Consider the following 19,371-nt stretch of genomic DNA (forward strand, 5'->3'; position numbering starts at 1 on the left):
AGGTCTGCAAAGGGTTGGGAGCTGTGATCTGTTCAGAATCTGAGCACAGCATCAGTGAGGGCAGCCAGGTGACTCCTGCAAAGGGTCAGGAGCTGTGATCTGTTCAGAATCTGAGCACAGCATCAGTGAGGCAGCCACGTGAGGTCTGCAAAGGGTCGGGAGCTGTGATCTGTTCAGAATCTGAGTACAGCACCAGTGAGGCAGCCAGGTGAGGTCTGCAAAGGGTCGGAAGCTGTCATCTGTTCAGAATCTGAGCACAGCATCAGTGAGGCAGCCAGGTGAGGTCTGCAAAGGGTCGGGAGCTGTGATCTGTTCAGAATCTGAGCACAGCATCAGTGAGGCAGCCAGGTGACTTCTGCAAAGGGTCGGAGCTATGATTTGTTCAGAATCTGAGTACAGCATCAGTGAGGGCAGCCAGGCGAGGTCTGCAAAGGGTCAGGAGGTGTGATCTGTTCAGAATCTGCGCACAGCATCAGTGAGGGCAGCCAGGTGAGGTCTGCAAAGGGTCGGGAGCTGTGATCTGTTCAGAATCTGAGCACAGCATCAGTGAGGGCATCCAGGTGAGGTCTGCAAAGGGTCGGGAGCTGTGATCTGTTCAGAATCTGAGCACAGCATCAGTGAGGCAGCCATGTGAGGTCTGCAAAGGGTTGGGAGCTGTGATCTGTTCAGAATCTGAGCACAGCATCAGTGAGGGCAGCCAGGTGAGGTCTGCAAAGGGTCAGGAGCTGTGATCGGTTCAGAATCTGAGCACAGCATCAGTGAGGGCAGCCAGGTGAGGTCTGCAAAGGGTCAGGAGCTGTGATCTGTTCAGAATCTGAGCACAGCATCAGTGAGGGCAGCCAGGTGACTCCTGCAAAGGGTCGGGAGCTGTGATCTGTGCAGAATCTGAGCACAGCATCAGTGAGGGCAGCCAGGTGAGGTCTGCAAAGGGTCAGGAGCTGTGATCTGTTCAGAATCTGAGCACAGCATCAGTGAGGCAGCCACGTGAGGTCTGCAAAGGGTCGGGAGCTGTGATCTGTTCAGAATCTGAGCACAGCATCAGTGAGGGCAGCCAGGTGAGGTCTGCAAAGGGTCGGGAGCTGTGATCTGTTCAGAATCTGAGCACAGCATCAGTGAGGGCATCCAGGTGAGGTCTGCAAAGGGTCGGGAGCTGTGATCTGTTCAGAATCTGAGCACAGCATCAGTGAGGCAGCCATGTGAGGTCTGCAAAGGGTTGGGAGCTGTGATCTGTTCAGAATCTGAGCACAGCATCAGTGAGGGCAGCCAGGTGAGGTCTGCAAAGGGTCAGGAGCTGTGATCGGTTCAGAATCTGAGCACAGCATCAGTGAGGGCAGCCATGTGAGGTCTGCAAACGGTTGGGAGCTGTGATCTGTTCAGAATCTGAGCACAGCATCAGTGAGGGCAGCCATGTGAGGTCTGCAAAGGGTCAGGAGCTGTGATCTGTTCAGAATCTGAGCACAGCATCAGTGAGGCAGCCAGGTGACTCCTGCAAAGGGTCGGGAGCTGTGATCTGTTCAGAATCTGAGCACAGCATCAGTGAGGCAGCCACGTGAGGTCTGCAAAGGGTTGGGAGCTGTGATATGTTCAGAATCTGAGCACAGCATCAGTGAGGGCAGCCAGGTGAGGTCTGCAAAGGGTCGGGAGCTGTGATCTGTTCAGAATCTGAGCACAGCATCAGTGAGGCAGCCATGTGAGGTCTGCAAAGGGTTGGGAGCTGTGATCTGTTCAGAATCTGAGCACAGCATCAGTGAGGGCAGCCAGGTGACTCCTGCAAAGGGTCAGGAGCTGTGATCTGTTCAGAATCTGAGCACAGCATCAGTGAGGCAGCCACGTGAGGTCTGCAAAGGGTCGGGAGCTGTGATCTGTTCAGAATCTGAGTACAGCACCAGTGAGGCAGCCAGGTGAGGTCTGCAAAGGGTCGGAAGCTGTCATCTGTTCAGAATCTGAGCACAGCATCAGTGAGGCAGCCAGGTGAGGTCTGCAAAGGGTCGGGAGCTGTGATCTGTTCAGAATCTGAGCACAGCATCAGTGAGGCAGCCAGGTGACTTCTGCAAAGGGTCGGAGCTATGATTTGTTCAGAATCTGAGCACAGCATCAGTGAGGGCAGCCAGGCGAGGTCTGCAAAGGGTCAGGAGGTGTGATCTGTTCAGAATCTGCGCACAGCATCAGTGAGGGCAGCCAGGTGAGGTCTGCAAAGGGTCGGGAGCTGTGATCTGTTCAGAATCTGAGCACAGCATCAGTGAGGGCATCCAGGTGAGGTCTGCAAAGGGTCGGGAGCTGTGATCTGTTCAGAATCTGAGCACAGCATCAGTGAGGCAGCCATGTGAGGTCTGCAAAGGGTTGGGAGCTGTGATCTGTTCAGAATCTGAGCACAGCATCAGTGAGGGCAGCCAGGTGAGGTCTGCAAAGGGTCAGGAGCTGTGATCGGTTCAGAATCTGAGCACAGCATCAGTGAGGGCAGCCAGGTGAGGTCTGCAAAGGGTCAGGAGCTGTGATCTGTTCAGAATCTGAGCACAGCATCAGTGAGGGCAGCCAGGTGACTCCTGCAAAGGGTCGGGAGCTGTGATCTGTGCAGAATCTGAGCACAGCATCAGTGAGGGCAGCCAGGTGAGGTCTGCAAAGGGTCAGGAGCTGTGATCTGTTCAGAATCTGAGCACAGCATCAGTGAGGCAGCCACGTGAGGTCTGCAAAGGGTCGGGAGCTGTGATCTGTTCAGAATCTGAGCACAGCATCAGTGAGGGCAGCCAGGTGAGGTCTGCAAAGGGTCGGGAGCTGTGATCTGTTCAGAATCTGAGCACAGCATCAGTGAGGGCATCCAGGTGAGGTCTGCAAAGGGTCGGGAGCTGTGATCTGTTCAGAATCTGAGCACAGCATCAGTGAGGCAGCCATGTGAGGTCTGCAAAGGGTTGGGAGCTGTGATCTGTTCAGAATCTGAGCACAGCATCAGTGAGGGCAGCCAGGTGAGGTCTGCAAAGGGTCAGGAGCTGTGATCGGTTCAGAATCTGAGCACAGCATCAGTGAGGGCAGCCAGGTGAGGTCTGCAAAGGGTCAGGAGCTGTGATCTGTTCAGAATCTGAGCACAGCATCAGTGAGGGCAGCCAGGTGACTCCTGCAAAGGGTCGGGAGCTGTGATCTGTGCAGAATCTGAGCACAGCATCAGTGAGGGCAGCCAGGTGAGGTCTGCAAAGGGTCAGGAGCTGTGATCTGTTCAGAATCTGAGCACAGCATCAGTGAGGCAGCCACGTGAGGTCTGCAAAGGGTCGGGAGCTGTGATCTGTTCAGAATCTGAGCACAGCATTAGTGAGGGCAGCCAGGTGACTCCTGCAAAGGGTCGGGAGCTGTGATCTGTTCAGAATCTGAGCACAGCATCAGTGAGGGCAGCCAGGTGACTCCTGCAAAGGGTCGGGAGCTGTGATCTGTGCAGAATCTGAGCACAGCATCAGTGAGGGCAGCCAGGTGAGGTCTGCAAAGGGTCAGGAGCTGTGATCTGTTCAGAATCTGAGCACAGCATCAGTGAGGCAGCCACGTGAGGTCTGCAAAGGGTCGGGAGCTGTGATCTGTTCAGAATCTGAGCACAGCATCAGTGAGGGCAGCCAGGTGAGGTCTGCAAAGGGTCGGGAGCTGTGATCTGTTCAGAATCTGAGCACAGCATCAGTGAGGGCATCCAGGTGAGGTCTGCAAAGGGTCGGGAGCTGTGATCTGTTCAGAATCTGAGCACAGCATCAGTGAGGCAGCCATGTGAGGTCTGCAAAGGGTTGGGAGCTGTGATCTGTTCAGAATCTGAGCACAGCATCAGTGAGGGCAGCCAGGTGAGGTCTGCAAAGGGTCAGGAGCTGTGATCGGTTCAGAATCTGAGCACAGCATCAGTGAGGGCAGCCAGGTGAGGTCTGCAAAGGGTCAGGAGCTGTGATCTGTTCAGAATCTGAGCACAGCATCAGTGAGGGCAGCCAGGTGACTCCTGCAAAGGGTCGGGAGCTGTGATCTGTGCAGAATCTGAGCACAGCATCAGTGAGGGCAGCCAGGTGAGGTCTGCAAAGGGTCAGGAGCTGTGATCTGTTCAGAATCTGAGCACAGCATCAGTGAGGCAGCCACGTGATGTCTGCAAAGGGTCGGGAGCTGTGATCTGTTCAGAATCTGAGCACAGCATTAGTGAGGGCAGCCAGGTGACTCCTGCAAAGGGTCGGGAGCTGTGATCTGTGCAGAATCTGAGCACAGCATCAGTGAGGGCAGCCAGGTGAGGTCTGCAAAGGGTCAGGAGCTGTGATCTGTTCAGAATCTGAGCACAGCATCAGTGAGGCAGCCAGGTGAGGTCTGCAAAGGGTCAGGAGCTGTGATCTGTTCAGAATCTGAGCACAGCATCAGTGAGGCAGCCACGTGAGGTCTGCAAAGGGTCGGGAGCTGTGATCTGTTCAGAATCTGAGCACAGCATCAGTGAGGGCAGCCAGGTGAGGTCTGCAAAGGGTCGGGAGCTGTGATCTGTTCAGAATCTGAGCACAGCATCAGTGAGGGCATCCAGGTGAGGTCTGCAAAGGGTCGGGAGCTGTGATCTGTTCAGAATCTGAGCACAGCATCAGTGAGGCAGCCATGTGAGGTCTGCAAAGGGTTGGGAGCTGTGATCTGTTCAGAATCTGAGCACAGCATCAGTGAGGGCAGCCAGGTGAGGTCTGCAAAGGGTCAGGAGCTGTGATCGGTTCAGAATCTGAGCACAGCATCAGTGAGGGCAGCCAGGTGAGGTCTGCAAAGGGTCAGGAGCTGTGATCTGTTCAGAATCTGAGCACAGCATCAGTGAGGGCAGCCAGGTGACTCCTGCAAAGGGTCGGGAGCTGTGATCTGTGCAGAATCTGAGCACAGCATCAGTGAGGGCAGCCAGGTGAGGTCTGCAAAGGGTCAGGAGCTGTGATCTGTTCAGAATCTGAGCACAGCATCAGTGAGGCAGCCACGTGAGGTCTGCAAAGGGTCGGGAGCTGTGATCTGTTCAGAATCTGAGCACAGCATTAGTGAGGGCAGCCAGGTGACTCCTGCAAAGGGTCGGGAGCTGTGATCTGTGCAGAATCTGAGCACAGCATCAGTGAGGGCAGCCAGGTGAGGTCTGCAAAGGGTCAGGAGCTGTGATCTGTTCAGAATCTGAGCACAGCATCAGTGAGGCAGCCAGGTGAGGTCTGCAAAGGGTTGGGAGCTGTGATCTGTTCAGAATCTGAGCACAGCATCAGTGAGGCAGCCAGGTGACTTCTGCAAAGGGTCGGAGCTATGATTTGTTCAGAATCTGAGCACAGCATCAGTGAGGGCAGCCAGGCGAGGTCTGCAAAGGGTCAGGAGGTGTGATCTGTTCAGAATCTGCGCACAGCATCAGTGAGGGCAGCCAGGTGAGGTCTGCAAAGGGTCGGGAGCTGTGATCTGTTCAGAATCTGAGCACAGCATCAGTGAGGGCATCCAGGTGAGGTCTGCAAAGGGTCGGGAGCTGTGATCTGTTCAGAATCTGAGCACAGCATCAGTGAGGCAGCCATGTGAGGTCTGCAAAGGGTTGGGAGCTGTGATCTGTTCAGAATCTGAGCACAGCATCAGTGAGGGCAGCCAGGTGAGGTCTGCAAAGGGTCAGGAGCTGTGATCGGTTCAGAATCTGAGCACAGCATCAGTGAGGGCAGCCAGGTGAGGTCTGCAAAGGGTCAGGAGCTGTGATCTGTTCAGAATCTGAGCACAGCATCAGTGAGGGCAGCCAGGTGACTCCTGCAAAGGGTCGGGAGCTGTGATCTGTGCAGAATCTGAGCACAGCATCAGTGAGGGCAGCCAGGTGAGGTCTGCAAAGGGTCAGGAGCTGTGATCTGTTCAGAATCTGAGCACAGCATCAGTGAGGCAGCCACGTGAGGTCTGCAAAGGGTCGGGAGCTGTGATCTGTTCAGAATCTGAGCACAGCATCAGTGAGGGCAGCCAGGTGAGGTCTGCAAAGGGTCGGGAGCTGTGATCTGTTCAGAATCTGAGCACAGCATCAGTGAGGGCATCCAGGTGAGGTCTGCAAAGGGTCGGGAGCTGTGATCTGTTCAGAATCTGAGCACAGCATCAGTGAGGCAGCCATGTGAGGTCTGCAAAGGGTTGGGAGCTGTGATCTGTTCAGAATCTGAGCACAGCATCAGTGAGGGCAGCCAGGTGAGGTCTGCAAAGGGTCAGGAGCTGTGATCGGTTCAGAATCTGAGCACAGCATCAGTGAGGGCAGCCAGGTGAGGTCTGCAAAGGGTCAGGAGCTGTGATCTGTTCAGAATCTGAGCACAGCATCAGTGAGGGCAGCCAGGTGACTCCTGCAAAGGGTCGGGAGCTGTGATCTGTGCAGAATCTGAGCACAGCATCAGTGAGGGCAGCCAGGTGAGGTCTGCAAAGGGTCAGGAGCTGTGATCTGTTCAGAATCTGAGCACAGCATCAGTGAGGCAGCCACGTGAGGTCTGCAAAGGGTCGGGAGCTGTGATCTGTTCAGAATCTGAGCACAGCATTAGTGAGGGCAGCCAGGTGACTCCTGCAAAGGGTCGGGAGCTGTGATCTGTGCAGAATCTGAGCACAGCATCAGTGAGGGCAGCCAGGTGAGGTCTGCAAAGGGTCAGGAGCTGTGATCTGTTCAGAATCTGAGCACAGCATCAGTGAGGCAGCCAGGTGAGGTCTGCAAAGGGTCGGGAGCTGTGATCTGTTCAGAATCTGAGCACAGCATCAGTGAGGGCAGCCAGGTGAGGTCTGCAAAGGGTCGGGTGCTGTGATCTGTTCAGAATCTGAGCACAGCATCAGAGAGGCAGCCAGGTGACTTCTGCAAAGGGTCGGAGCTATGATTTGTTCAGAATCTGAGCACAGCATCAGTGAGGGCAGCCAGGCGAGGTCTGCAAAGGGTCAGGAGCTGTTATCTGTTCAGAATCTGAGCACAGCATCAGTGAGGGCAGCCAGGTGACTCCTGCAAAGGGGCAGAAGCTGTGATCTGTTCAGAATCTGAGCACAACATCAGTGAGGCCAGCCAGGTGAGGTCTGCAAAGGGTCAGGAGCTGTGATCTGTTCAGAATCTGAGCACAGCATCAGTGAGGGCAGCCAGGTGACTCCTGCAAAGGGTCTGGAGCTGTGATCTGTGCAGAATCTGAGCACAGCATCAGTGAGGCAGCCAGGTGAGGTCTGCAAAGGGTCGGGAGCCGTGATCTGTTCAGAATCTGAGCACAGCATCAGTGAGGGCAGCCAGGTGAGGTCTGCAAAGGGTCAGGAGCAGTGATCTGTTCAGAATCTGAGCACAGCATCAGTGAGGGCAGCCAGGTGACTCCTGCAAAGGGTCGGGAGCTGTGATCTGTGCAGAATCTGAGCACAGCATCAGTGAGGGCAGCCAGGTGAGGTCTGCAAAGGGTCAGGAGCTATGATCTGTGCAGAATCTGAGCACAGCATCAGTGAGGCAGCCACGTGAGGTCTGCAAAGGGTTGGGAGCTGTGATCTGTTCAGAATCTGAGCACAGCATCAGTGAGGCAGCCAGGTGAGGTCTGCAAAGGGTCGGGAGCTGTGATCTGTGATCTGTTCAGAATCTGAGCACAGCATCAGAGAGGCAGCCAGGTGACTTCTGCAAAGGGTCGGAGCTATGATTTGTTCAGAATCTGAGCACAGCATCAGTGAGGGCATCCAGGTGAGGTCTGCAAAGGGTCGGGAGCTGTGATCTGTTCAGAATCTGAGCACAGCATCAGTGAGGCAGCCATGTGAGGTCTGCAAAGGGTCGGGAGCTGTGATCTGTTCAGAATCCGAGCACAACATCAGTGAGGGCAGCCAGGTGACTCCTGCAAAGGGTCGGGAGCTGTGATCTGTTCAGAATCTGAGCACAGCATCAGTGAGGGCAGCCAGGTGACTCCTGCAAAGGGTCGGGAGCTGTGATCTGTTCAGAATCTGAGCATAGCATTAGTGAGGGCAGCCAGGTGAGGTCTGCAAAGGGTCAGGAGCTGTGATCTGTTCAGAGTCTGAGCACAGCATCAGTGAGGGCAGCCAGGTGAGGTCTGCAAAGGGTCTGGAGCTGTGATCTGTTCAGAATCTGAGCACAACATCAGTGAGGGCAGCCAGGTGACTCCTGCAAACGGTCGGGAGCTGTGATCTGTTCAGAATCTGAGCACAGCATCAGTGAGGCAGCCATGTGAGGTCTGCAAAGGGTCGGGAGCTGTGATCTGTTCAGAATCTGAGCACAGCATCAGTGAGGGCATCCAGGTGAGGTCTGCAAAGGGTCGGGAGCTGTGATCTGTTCAGAATCTGAGCACAGCATCAGTGAGGCAGCCAGGTGACTTCTGCAAAGGGTCGGGAGCTGTGATCTGTTCAGAATCTGAGCACAGCATCAGTGAGGCAGCCATGTGAGGTCTGCAAAGGGTTGGGAGCTGTGATCTGTTCAGAATCTGAGCACAGCATCAGTGAGGCAGCCAGGTGACTTCTACAAAGGGTCGGGAGCTGTGATCGGTTCAGAATCTGAGCACAGCATCAGTGAGGGCAGCCAGGTGAGGTCTGCATAGGGTCAGGAGCTGTGATCTGTTCAGAATCTGAGCACAGGATCAGTGAGGGCAGCCAGGTGACTCCTGCAAAGGGTCGGGAGCTGTGATCTGTGCAGAATCTGAGCACAGCATCAGTGAGGCAGCCAGGTGAGGTCTGCAAAGGGTCGGGAGCTGTGATCTGTTCAGAATCTGAGCACAGCATCAGAGAGGCAGCCAGGTGACTTCTGCAAAGGGTCGGAGCTATGATTTGTTCAGAATCTGAGCACAGCATCAGTGAGGGCAGCCAGGCGAGGTCTGCAAAGGGTCTGGAGCTGTGATCTGTGCAGAATCTGAGCACAGCATCAGTGAGGCAGCCAGGTGAGGTCTGCAAAGGGTCAGGAGCTGTGATCTGTTCAGAATCTGAGCACAGCATCAGTGAGGGCAGCCAGGTGACTCCTGCAAAGGGGCAGAAGCTGTGATCTGTTCAGAATCTGAGCACAGCATCAGTGAGGCAGCCAGGTGAGGTCTGCAAAGGGTCGGAATCTGTGATCTGTTCAGAATCTGAGCACAGCATCAGTGAGGGCAGCCAGGTGGGGTCTGCAAAGGGTCGGAAGCTGTGATCTGTTCAGAATCTGAGCACAGCATCAGTGAGGGCAGCCAGGTGAGGTCTGCAAAGGGTCGGGAGCTGTGATCTGTTCAGAATCGGAGCACAGCATCAGTGAGGGCATCCAGGTGAGGTCTGCAAAGGGTCAGGAGCTGTGATCTGTTCAGAATCTGAGCACAGCATCAGTGAACGCAGCCAGGTGACTCCTGCTAAGGGGCAGAAGCTGTGATCTGTTCAGAATCTGAGCACAACATCAGTGAGGGCAGCCAGGTGAGGTCTGCAAAGGGTCAGGAGCTGTGATCTGTTCAGAATCTGAGCACAGCATCAGTGAGGGCAGCCAGGTGACTCCTGCAAAGGGTCGGGAGCTGTGATCTGTGCAGAATCTGAGCACAGCATCAGTGAGGGCAGCCAGGTGAGGTCTGCAAAGGGTCGGGAGCTGTGATCTGTTCAGAATCTGAGCACAGCATCAGTGAGGCAGCCAGGTGAGGTCTGCAAAGGGTCGGGAGCTGCGATCTGTTCAGAATCTGAGCACAGCATCAGAGAGGCAGCCAGGTGACTTCTGCAAAGGGTCGGAGCTATGATTTGTTCAGAATCTGAGCACAGCATCCGTGAGGGCAGCCAGGCGAGGTCTGCAAAGGGTCTGGAGCGCTGTGATCTGTGCAGAATCTGAGCACAGCATCAGTGAGGCAGCCAGGTGAGGTCTGCCAAGGGTCAGGAGCTGTGATCTGTTCAGAATCTGAGCACAGCATCAGTGAGGGCAGCCAGGTGACTCCTGCAAAGGGGCAGAAGCTGTGATCTGTTCAGAATCTGAGCACAGCATCAGTGAGGGCAGCCAGGTGAGGTCTGCAAAGGGTCGGAAGCTGTGATCTGTTCAGAATCTGAGCACAGCATCAGTGAGGGCAGCCAGGTGACTTCTGCAAAGGGTCAGGAGCTGTGATCTGTTGAGAATCTGAGCACAGCATCAGTGAACGCAGCCAGGTGACTCCTGCTAAGGGGCAGAAGCTGTGATCTGTTCAGAATCTGAGCACAACATCAGTGAGGGCAGCCAGGTGAGGTCTGCAAAGGGTCAGGAGCTGTGATCTGTTCAGAATCTGAGCACAGCATCAGTGAGGGCAGCCAGGTGACTCCTGCAAAGGGGCAGAAGATGTGATTTGTTCCGAATCTGAGCACAGCACCAGTGAGGCAGCCAGTTGAAGTCTGCAAAGGGTCGGAAGCTGTGATCTGTTCAGAATCTGAGCATAGCATCCGTGAGGGCAGCCAGGTGAGGTCTGCAAAGGGTCAGGAGCTGTGATCTGTTCAGAATCTGAGCACAGCATCAGTGAGGGCAGCCAGGTGACTCCTGCAAAGGGTCTGGAGCTGTGATCTGTGCAGAATCTGAGCACAGCATCAGTGAGGGCAGCCAGGTGAGGTCTGCAAAGGGTCAGGAGCAGTGATCTGTTCAGAATCTGAGCACAGCATCAGTGAGGGCAGCCAGGTGACTCCTGCAAAGGGTCGGGATCTGTGATCTGTGCAGAATCTGAGCACAGCATCAGTGAGGCAGCCACGTGAGGTCTGCAAAGGGTTGGGAGCTGTGATCTGTTCAGAATCTGAGCACAGCATCAGTGAGGCAGCCAGGTGAGGTCTGCAAAGGGTCGGGAGCTGTGATCTGTGATCTGTTCAGAATCTGAGCACAGCATCAGAGAGGCAGCCAGGTGACTTCTGCAAAGGGTCGGAGCTATGATTTGTTCAGAATCTGAGCACAGCATCAGTGAGGGCATCCAGGTGAGGTCTGCAAAGGGTCGGGAGCTGTGATCTGTTCAGAATCTGAGCACAGCATCAGTGAGGGCAGCCAGGTGACTCCTGCAAAGGGTCGGGAGCTGTGATCTGTTCAGAATCTGAGCACAGCATCAGTGAGGGCAGCCAGGTGACTCCTGCAAAGGGTCGGGAGCTGTGATCTGTTCAGAATCTGAGCATAGCATTAGTGAGGGCAGCCAGGTGAGGTCTGCAAAGGGTCAGGAGCTGTGATCTGTTCAGAGTCTGAGCACAGCATCAGTGAGGGCAGCCAGGTGAGGTCTGCAAAGGGTCTGGAGCTGTGATCTGTTCAGAATCTGAGCACAAAATCAGTGAGGGCAGCCAGGTGACTCCTGCAAACGGTCGGGAGCTGTGATCTGTTCAGAATCTGAGCACAGCATCAGTGAGGCAGCCATGTGAGGTCTGCAAAGGGTCGGGAGCTGTGATCTGTTCAGAATCTGAGCACAGCATCAGTGAGGGCATCCAGGTGAGGTCTGCAAAGGGTCGGGAGCTGTGATCTGTTCAGAATCTGAGCACAGCATCAGTGAGGCAGCCAGGTGACTTCTGCAAAGGGTCGGGAGCTGTGATCTGTTCAGAATCTGAGCACAGCATCAGTGAGGCAGCCATGTGAGGTCTGCAAAGGGTTGGGAGCTGTGATCTGTTCAGAATCTGAGCACAGCATCAGTGAGGGCAGCCAGGTGACTTCTACAAAAGGTCGGGAGCTGTGATCGGTTCAGAATCTGAGCACAGCATCAGTGAGGGCATCCAGGTGAGGTCTGCAAAGGGTCGGGAGCTGTGATCTGTTCAGAATCTGAGCACAGCATCAGAGAGGGCAGCCAGGTGAGGTCTGCATAGGGTCAGGAGCTGTGATCTGTTCAGAATCTGAGCACAGCATCAGTGAGGGCAGCCAGGTGACTCCTGCAAAGGGTCGGGAGCTGTGATCTGTGCAGAATCTGAGCACAGCATCAGTGAGGCAGCCACGTAAGGTCTGCAAAGGGTTGGGAGCTGTGATCTGTTCAGAATCTGAGCACAGCATCAGTGAGGCAGCCAGGTGAGGTCTGCAAAGGGTCGGGAGCTGTGATCTGTTCAGAATCTGAGCACAGCATCAGAGAGGCAGCCAGGTGACTTCTGCAAAGGGTCGGAGCTATGATTTGTTCAGAATCTGAGCACAGCATCAGTGAGGGCAGCCAGGCGAGGTCTGCAAAGGGTCTGGAGCTGTGATCTGTGCAGAATCTGAGCACAGCATCAGTGAGGCAGCCAGGTGAGGTCTACAAAGGGTCAGGAGCTGTGATCTGTTCAGAATCTGAGCACAGCATCAGTGAGGGCAGCCAGGTGACTCCTGCAAAGGGGCAGAAGCTGTGATCTGTTCAGAATCTGTGCACAGCACCAGTGAGGCAGCCAGGTGGGGTCTGCAAAGGGTCGGAAGCTGTGATCTGTTCAGAATCTGAGCACAGCATCAGTGAGGGCAGCCAGGTGGGGTCTGCAAAGGGTCGGAAGCTGTGATCTGTTCAGAATCTGAGCATAGCATCCGTGAGGGCAGCCAGGTGAGGTCTGCAAAGGGTCAGGAGCTGTGATCTGTTCAGAATCTGAGCACAGCATCAGTGAGGGCATCCAGGTGAGGTCTGCAAAGGGTCGGGAGCTGTGATCTGTTCAGAATCTGAGCACAGCATCAGTGAGGGCAGCCAGGTGACTCCTGCAAAGGGTCGGGAGCTGTGATCTGTGCAGAATCTGAGCACAGCATCAGTGAGGGCAGCCAGGTGAGGTCTGCAAAGGGTCAGGAGCTGTGATCTGTTCAGAATCTGAGCACAGCATCAGTGAGGGCAGCCAGTTGACTCCTGCAAAGGGTCGGGAGCTGTGATCTGTGCAGAATCTGAGCACAGCATCAGTGAGGGCAGCCAGGTGAGGTCTGCAAAGGGTCGGGAGCTGTGATCTGTTCAGAATCTGAGCACAGCATCAGTGAGGCAGCCAGGTGAGGTCTGCAAAGGGTCGGGAGCTGCGATCTGTTCAGAATCTGAGCACAGCATCAGAGAGGCAGCCAGGTGACTTCTGCAAAGGGTCGGAGCTATGATTTGTTCAGAATCTGAGCACAGCATCAGTGAGGGCAGCCAGGCGAGGTCTGCAAAGGGTCTGGAGCTGTGATCTGTGCAGAATCTGAGCACAGCATCAGTGAGGCAGCCAGGTGAGGTCTGCAAAGGGTCAGGAGCTGTGATCTGTTCAGAATCTGAGCACAGCATCAGTGAGGGCAGCCAGGTGACTCCTGCAAAGGGGCAGAAGCTGTGATCTGTTCAGAATCTGAGCACAGCATCAGTGAGGCAGCCAGGTGAGGTCTGCAAAGGGTCGGAAGCTGTGATCTGTTCAGAATCTGAGCACAGCATCAGTGAGGGCAGCCAGGTGGGGTCTGCAAAGGGTCGGAAGCTGTGATCTGTTCAGAATCTGAGCACAGCATCAGTGAGGGCAGCCAGGTGAGGTCTGCAAAGGGTCGGGAGCTGTGATCTGTTCAGAATCGGAGCACAGCATCAGTGAGGGCATCCAGGTGAGGTCTGCAAAGGGTCAGGAGCTGTGATCTGTTGAGAATCTGAGCACAGCATCAGTGAGGGCAGCCAGGTGACTCCTGCAAAGGGTCGGGATCTGTGATCTGTGCAGAATCTGAGCACAGCATCAGTGAGGGCAGCCAGGTGAGGTCTGCAAAGGGTCAGGAGCTATGATCTGTTCAGAATCTGAGCACAGCATCAGTGAGGCAGCCACGTGAGGTCTGCAAAGGGTTGGGAGCTGTGATCTGTTCAGAATCTGAGCACAGCATCAGTGAGGCAGCCAGGTGAGGTCTGCAAAGGGTCGGGAGCTGTGATCTGTGATCTGTTCAGAATCTGAGCACAGCATCAGAGAGGCAGCCAGGTGACTTCTGCGAAGGGTCGGAGCTATGATTTGTTCAGAATCTGAGCACAGCATCAGTGAGGGCATCCAGGTGAGGTCTGCAAAGGGTCGGGAGCTGTGATCTGTTCAGAATCTGAGCACAGCATCAGTGAGGGCAGCCAGGTGACTCCTGCAAAGGGTCGGGAGCTGTGATCTGTTCAGAATCTGAGCACAGCATCAGTGAGGGCAGCCAGGTGACTCCTGCAAAGGGTCGGGAGCTGTGATCTGTTCAGAATCTGAGCATAGCATTAGTGAGGGCAGCCAGGTGAGGTCTGCAAAGGGTCAGGAGCTGTGATCTGTTCAGAGTCTGAGCACATCATCAGTGAGGGCAGCCAGGTGAGGTCTGCAAAGGGTCCGGAGCTGTGATCTGTTCAGAATCTGAGCACAAAATCAGTGAGGGCAGCCAGGTGACTCCTGCAAACGGTCGGGAGCTGTGATCTGTTCAGAATCTGAGCACAGCATCAGTGAGGCAGCCATGTGAGGTCTGCAAAGGGTCGGGAGCTGTGATCTGTTCAGAATCTGAGCACAGCATCAGTGAGGGCATCCAGGTGAGGTCTGCAAAGGGTCGGGAGCTGTGATCTGTTCAGAATCTGAGCACAGCATCAGTGAGGCAGCCAGGTGACTTCTGCAAAGGGTCGGGAGCTGTGATCTGTTCAGAATCTGAGCACAGCATCAGTGAGGCAGCCATGTGAGGTCTGCAAAGGGTTGGGAGCTGTGATCTGTTCAGAATCTGAGCACAGCATCAGTGAGGGCAGCCAGGTGACTTCTACAAAAGGTCGGGAGCTGTGATCGGTTCAGAATCTGAGCACAGCATCAGTGAGGGCAGCCAGGTGAGGTCTGCATAGGGTCAGGAGCTGTGATCTGTTCAGAATCTGAGCACAGCATCAGTGAGGGCAGCCAGGTGACTCCTGCAAAGGGTCGAGAGCTGTGATCTGTGCAGAATCTGAGCACAGCATCAGTGAGGCAGCCACGTAAGGTCTGCAAAGGGTTGGGAGCTGTGATCTGTTCAGAATCTGAGCACAGCATCAGTGAGGCAGCCAGGTGAGGTCTGCAAAGGGTCGGGAGCTGTGATCTGTTCAGAATCTGAGCACAGCATCAGAGAGGCAGCCAGGTGACTTCTGCAAAGGGTCGGAGCTATGATTTGTTCAGAATCTGAGCACAGCATCAGTGAGGGCAGCCAGGCGAGGTCTGCAAAGGGTCTGGAGCTGTGATCTGTGCAGAATCTGAGCACAGCATCAGTGAGGCAGCCAGGTGAGGTCTACAAAGGGTCAGGAGCTGTGATCTGTTCAGAATCTGAGCACAGCATCAGTGAGGGCAGCCAGGTGACTCCTGCAAAGGGGCAGAAGCTGTGATCTGTTCAGAATCTGAGCACAGCACCAGTGAGGCAGCCAGGTGGGGTCTGCAAAGGGTCGGAAGCTGTGATCTGTTCAGAATCTGAGCACAGCATCAGTGAGGGCAGCCAGGTGGGGTCTGCAAAGGGTCGGAAGCTGTGATCTGTTCAGAATCTGAGCATAGCATCCGTGAGGGCAGCCAGGTGAGGTCTGCAAAGGGTCAGGAGATGTGATCTGTTCAGAATCTGAGCACAGCATCAGTGAGGGCAGCCAGGTGACTCCTGCAAAGGGTCGGGAGCTGTGATCTGTGCAGAATCTGAGCACAGCATCAGTGAGGGCAGCCAGGTGAGGTCTGCAAAGGGTCAGGAGCTGTGATCTGTTCAGAATCTGAGCACAGCATCAGTGAGGGCAGCCACGTGACTCCTGCAAAGGGGCAGAAGATGTGATCTGTTCAGAATCTGAGCACAGCACCAGTGAGGCAGCCAGTTGAAGTCTGCAAAGGGTCGGAAGCTGTGATCTGTTCAGAATCTGAGCACAGCATCCGTGAGGGCAGCCAGGTGAGGTCTGCAAAGGGTCAGGAGCTGTGATCTGTTCAGAGTCTGAGCACAGCATCAGTGAGGCAGCCAGGTGACTTCTGCAAGGGGTCGGAGCTCTGATTTGTTCAGAATCTGAGCACAGCATCAGTGAGGGCAGCCATGTGAGGTCTGCAAACGGTTGGGAGCTGTGATCTCTTCAGAATCTGAGCACAGCATCAGTGAGGCAGCCACGTGAGGTCTGCAAAGGGTCGGGAGCTGTGATCTGTTCAGAATCTGAGCACAGCATCAGTGAGGGCAGCCAGGTGACTCCTGCAAAGGGTCGGGAGCTGTGATCTGTGCAGAATCTGAGCACAGCATCAGTGAGGGCAGCCAGGTGAGGTCTGCAAAGGGTCAGGAGCTGTGATCTGTTCAGAATCTGAGCACAGCATCAGTGAGGGCAGCCAGGTGACTCCTGCAAAGGGTCGGGAGCTGTGATCTGTGCAGAATCTGAGTACAGCATCAGTGAGGGCAGCCAGGTGAGGTCTGCAAAGGGTCAGGAGCTGTGATCTGTTCAGAATCTGAGCACAGCATCAGTGAGGGCAGCCAGGTGACTCCTGCAAAGGGTCGGGCGCTGTGATCTGCTCAGAATCTGAGCACAGCATCAGTGAGGGCAGCCAGGTGAGGTCTGCAAAGGGTCGGGCGCTGTGATCTGCTCAGAATCTGAGCACAGCATCAGTGAGGGCAGCCAGGTGAGGTCTGCAAAGGGTTGGGAGCTGTGCTCTGTTCAGAATCTGAGCACAGCATCAGTGAGGCAGCCAGGTGACTTCTGCAAAGGGTCGGGAGCTGTGATCTGCTCAGAATCTGAGCACAGCATCAGTGAGGGCAGCCAGGTGACTCCTGCAAAGGGTCGGGCGCTGTGATCTGCTCAGAATCTGAGCACAGCATCAGTGAGGGCAGCCATGTGAGGTCTGCAAAGGGTTGGGAGCTGTGATCTGTTCAGAATCTGAGCACAGCATCAGTGAGGCAGCCAGGTGACTTCTGCAAAGGGTCGGGAGCTGTGATCTGCTCAGAATCTGAGCACAGCATCAGTGAGGCAGCCAGGTGAGGTCTGCAAAGGGTCGGGAGCTGTGATCTGTTCAGAATCTGAGCACAGCATCAGTGAGGGCAGCCAGGTGACTTCTGCAAAGGGTCGGGAGCTGTGATCTGTTCAGAATCTGAGCACAGCATCAGTGAGGCAGCCAGGTGAGGTCTGCAAAGGGTCGGGAGCTGTGATCTGTTCAGAATCTGAGCACAGCATCAGTGAGGGCAGCCAGGTGAGGTCTGCAAAGGATCAAGAGCTGTGATCTGTTCAGAATCTGAGCACAGCATCAGTGAGGGCAGCCAGGTGACTCCTGCAAAGGGGCAGAAGCTGTGATCTGTTCAGAATCTGAGCACAGCACCAGTGAGGCAGCCAGTTGAGGTCTGCAAAGGGTCGGAAGCTGTGATCTGTTCAGAATCTGAGCACAGCATCAGTGAGGGCAGCCAGGTGAGGTCTGCAAAGGGTTGGGAGCTGTGATCTGTTCAGAATCTGAGCACAGCATCAGTGAGGGCAGCCATGTGAGGTCTGCAAAGGGTTGGGAGCTGTGATCTGTTCAGAATCTGAGCACAGCATCAGTGAGGGCAGCCATGTGAGGTCTGCAAACGGTTGGGAGCTGTGATCTGTTCAGAATCTGAGTACAGCATCAGTGAGGGCAGCCATGTGAGGTCTGCAAAGGGTCAGGAGCTGTGATCTGTTCAGAATCTGAGCACAGCATCAGTGAGGCAGCCAGGTGACTCCTGCAAAGGGTCGGGAGCTCTGATCTGTTCAGAATCTGAGCACAGCATCAGTGAGGGCAGCCAGGTGAGGTCTGCAAAGGGTTGGGAGCTGTGATCTGTTCAGATTCTGAGCACAGCATCAGTGAGGGCAGCCAGGTGACTCCTGCAAAGGGTCGGGCGCTGTGATCTGCTCAGAATCTGAGCACAGCATCAGTGAGGCAGCCAGGTGACTTCTGCAAAGGGTTGGGAGCTGTGATCTGTTCAGAATCTGAGCACAGCATCAGTGAGGCAGCCAGGTGACTTCTGCAAAGGGTCGGGAGCTGTGATCTGCTCAGAATCTGAGCACAGCATCAGTGAGGCAGCCAGGTGAGGTCTGCAAAGGGTCGGGAGCTGTGATCTGTTCAGAATCTGAGCACAGCATCAGTGAGGGCAGCCAGGTGAGGTCTGCAAAGGATCAAGAGCTGTGATCTGTTCAGAATCTGAGCACAGCATCAGTGAGGGCAGCCAGGTGACTTCTGCAAAGGGTCGGGAGCTGTGATCTGTTCAGAATCTGAGCACAGCATCAGTGAGGCAGCCAGGTGACTCCTGCAAAGGGTCGGGAGCCGTGATCTGCTCAGAATCTGAGCACAGCATCAGTGAGGGCAGCCAGGTGAGGTCTGCAAAGGGTTGGGAGCTGTGATCTGTTCAGAATCTGAGCACAGCATCAGTGAGGCAGCCAGGTGACTTCTGCAAAGGGTCGGGAGCTGTGATCTGTTCAGAATCTGAGCACAGCATCAGTGAGGCAGCCATGTGAGGTCTGCAAAGGGTTGGGAGCTGTGATCTGTTCAGAATCTGAGCACAGCATCAGTGAGGGCAGCCAGGTGACTTCTACAAAAGGTCGGGAGCTGTGATCGGTTCAGAATCTGAGCACAGCATCAGTGAGGGCAGCCAGGTGAGGTCTGCATAGGGTCAGGAGCTGTGATCTGTTCAGAATCTGAGCACAGCATCAGTGAGGGCAGCCAGGTGACTCCTGCAAAGGGTCGGGAGCTGTGATCTGTGCAGAATCTGAGCACAGCATCAGTGAGGCAGCCACGTAATGTCTGCAAAGGGTTGGGAGCTGTGATCTGTTCAGAATCTGAGCACAGCATCAGTGAGGCAGCCAGGTGAGGTCTGCAAAGGGTCGGGAGCTGTGATCTGTTCAGAATCTGAGCACAGCATCAGAGAGGCAGCCAGGTGACTTCTGCAAAGGGTCGGAGCTATGATTTGTTCAGAATCTGAGCACAGCATCAGTGAGGGCAGCCAGGCGAGGTCTGCAAAGGGTCTGGAGCTGTGATCTGTGCAGAATCTGAGCACAGCATCAGTGAGGCAGCCAGGTGAGGTCTACAAAGGGTCAGGAGCTGTGATCTGTTCAGAATCTGAGCACAGCATCAGTGAGGGCAGCCAGGTGACTCCTGCAAAGGGGCAGAAGCTGTGATCTGTTCAGAATCTGAGCACAGCACCAGTGAGGCAGCCAGGTGGGGTCTGCAAAGGGTCGGAAGCTGTGATCTGTTCAGAATCTGAGCACAGCATCAGTGAGGGCAGCCAGGTGGGGTCTGCAAAGGGTCGGAAGCTGTGATCTGTTCAGAATCTGAGCATAGCATCCGTGAGGGCAGCCAGGTGAGGTCTGCAAAGGGTCAGGAGCTGTGATCTGTTCAGAATCTGAGCACAGCATCAGTGAGGGCAGCCAGGTGACTCCTGCAAAGGGTCGGGAGCTGTGATCTGTGCAGAATCTGAGCACAGCATCAGTGAGGGCAGCCAGGTGAGGTCTGCAAAGGGTCAGGAGCTGTGATCTGTTCAGAATCTGAGCACAGCATCAGTGAGGGCAGCCAGGTGACTCCTGCAAAGGGGCAGAAGATGTGATCTGTTCAGAATCTGAGCACAGCACCAGTGAGGCAGCCAGTTGAAGTCTGCAAAGGGTCGGAAGCTGTGATCTGTTCAGAATCTGAGCACAGCATCCGTGAGGGCAGCCAGGTGAGGTC

The sequence above is a fragment of the Triturus cristatus genome, chromosome 8 (assembly GCF_964204655.1).
Source record: "Triturus cristatus chromosome 8, aTriCri1.1, whole genome shotgun sequence".
NCBI lineage: Eukaryota > Metazoa > Chordata > Amphibia > Caudata > Salamandridae > Triturus > Triturus cristatus.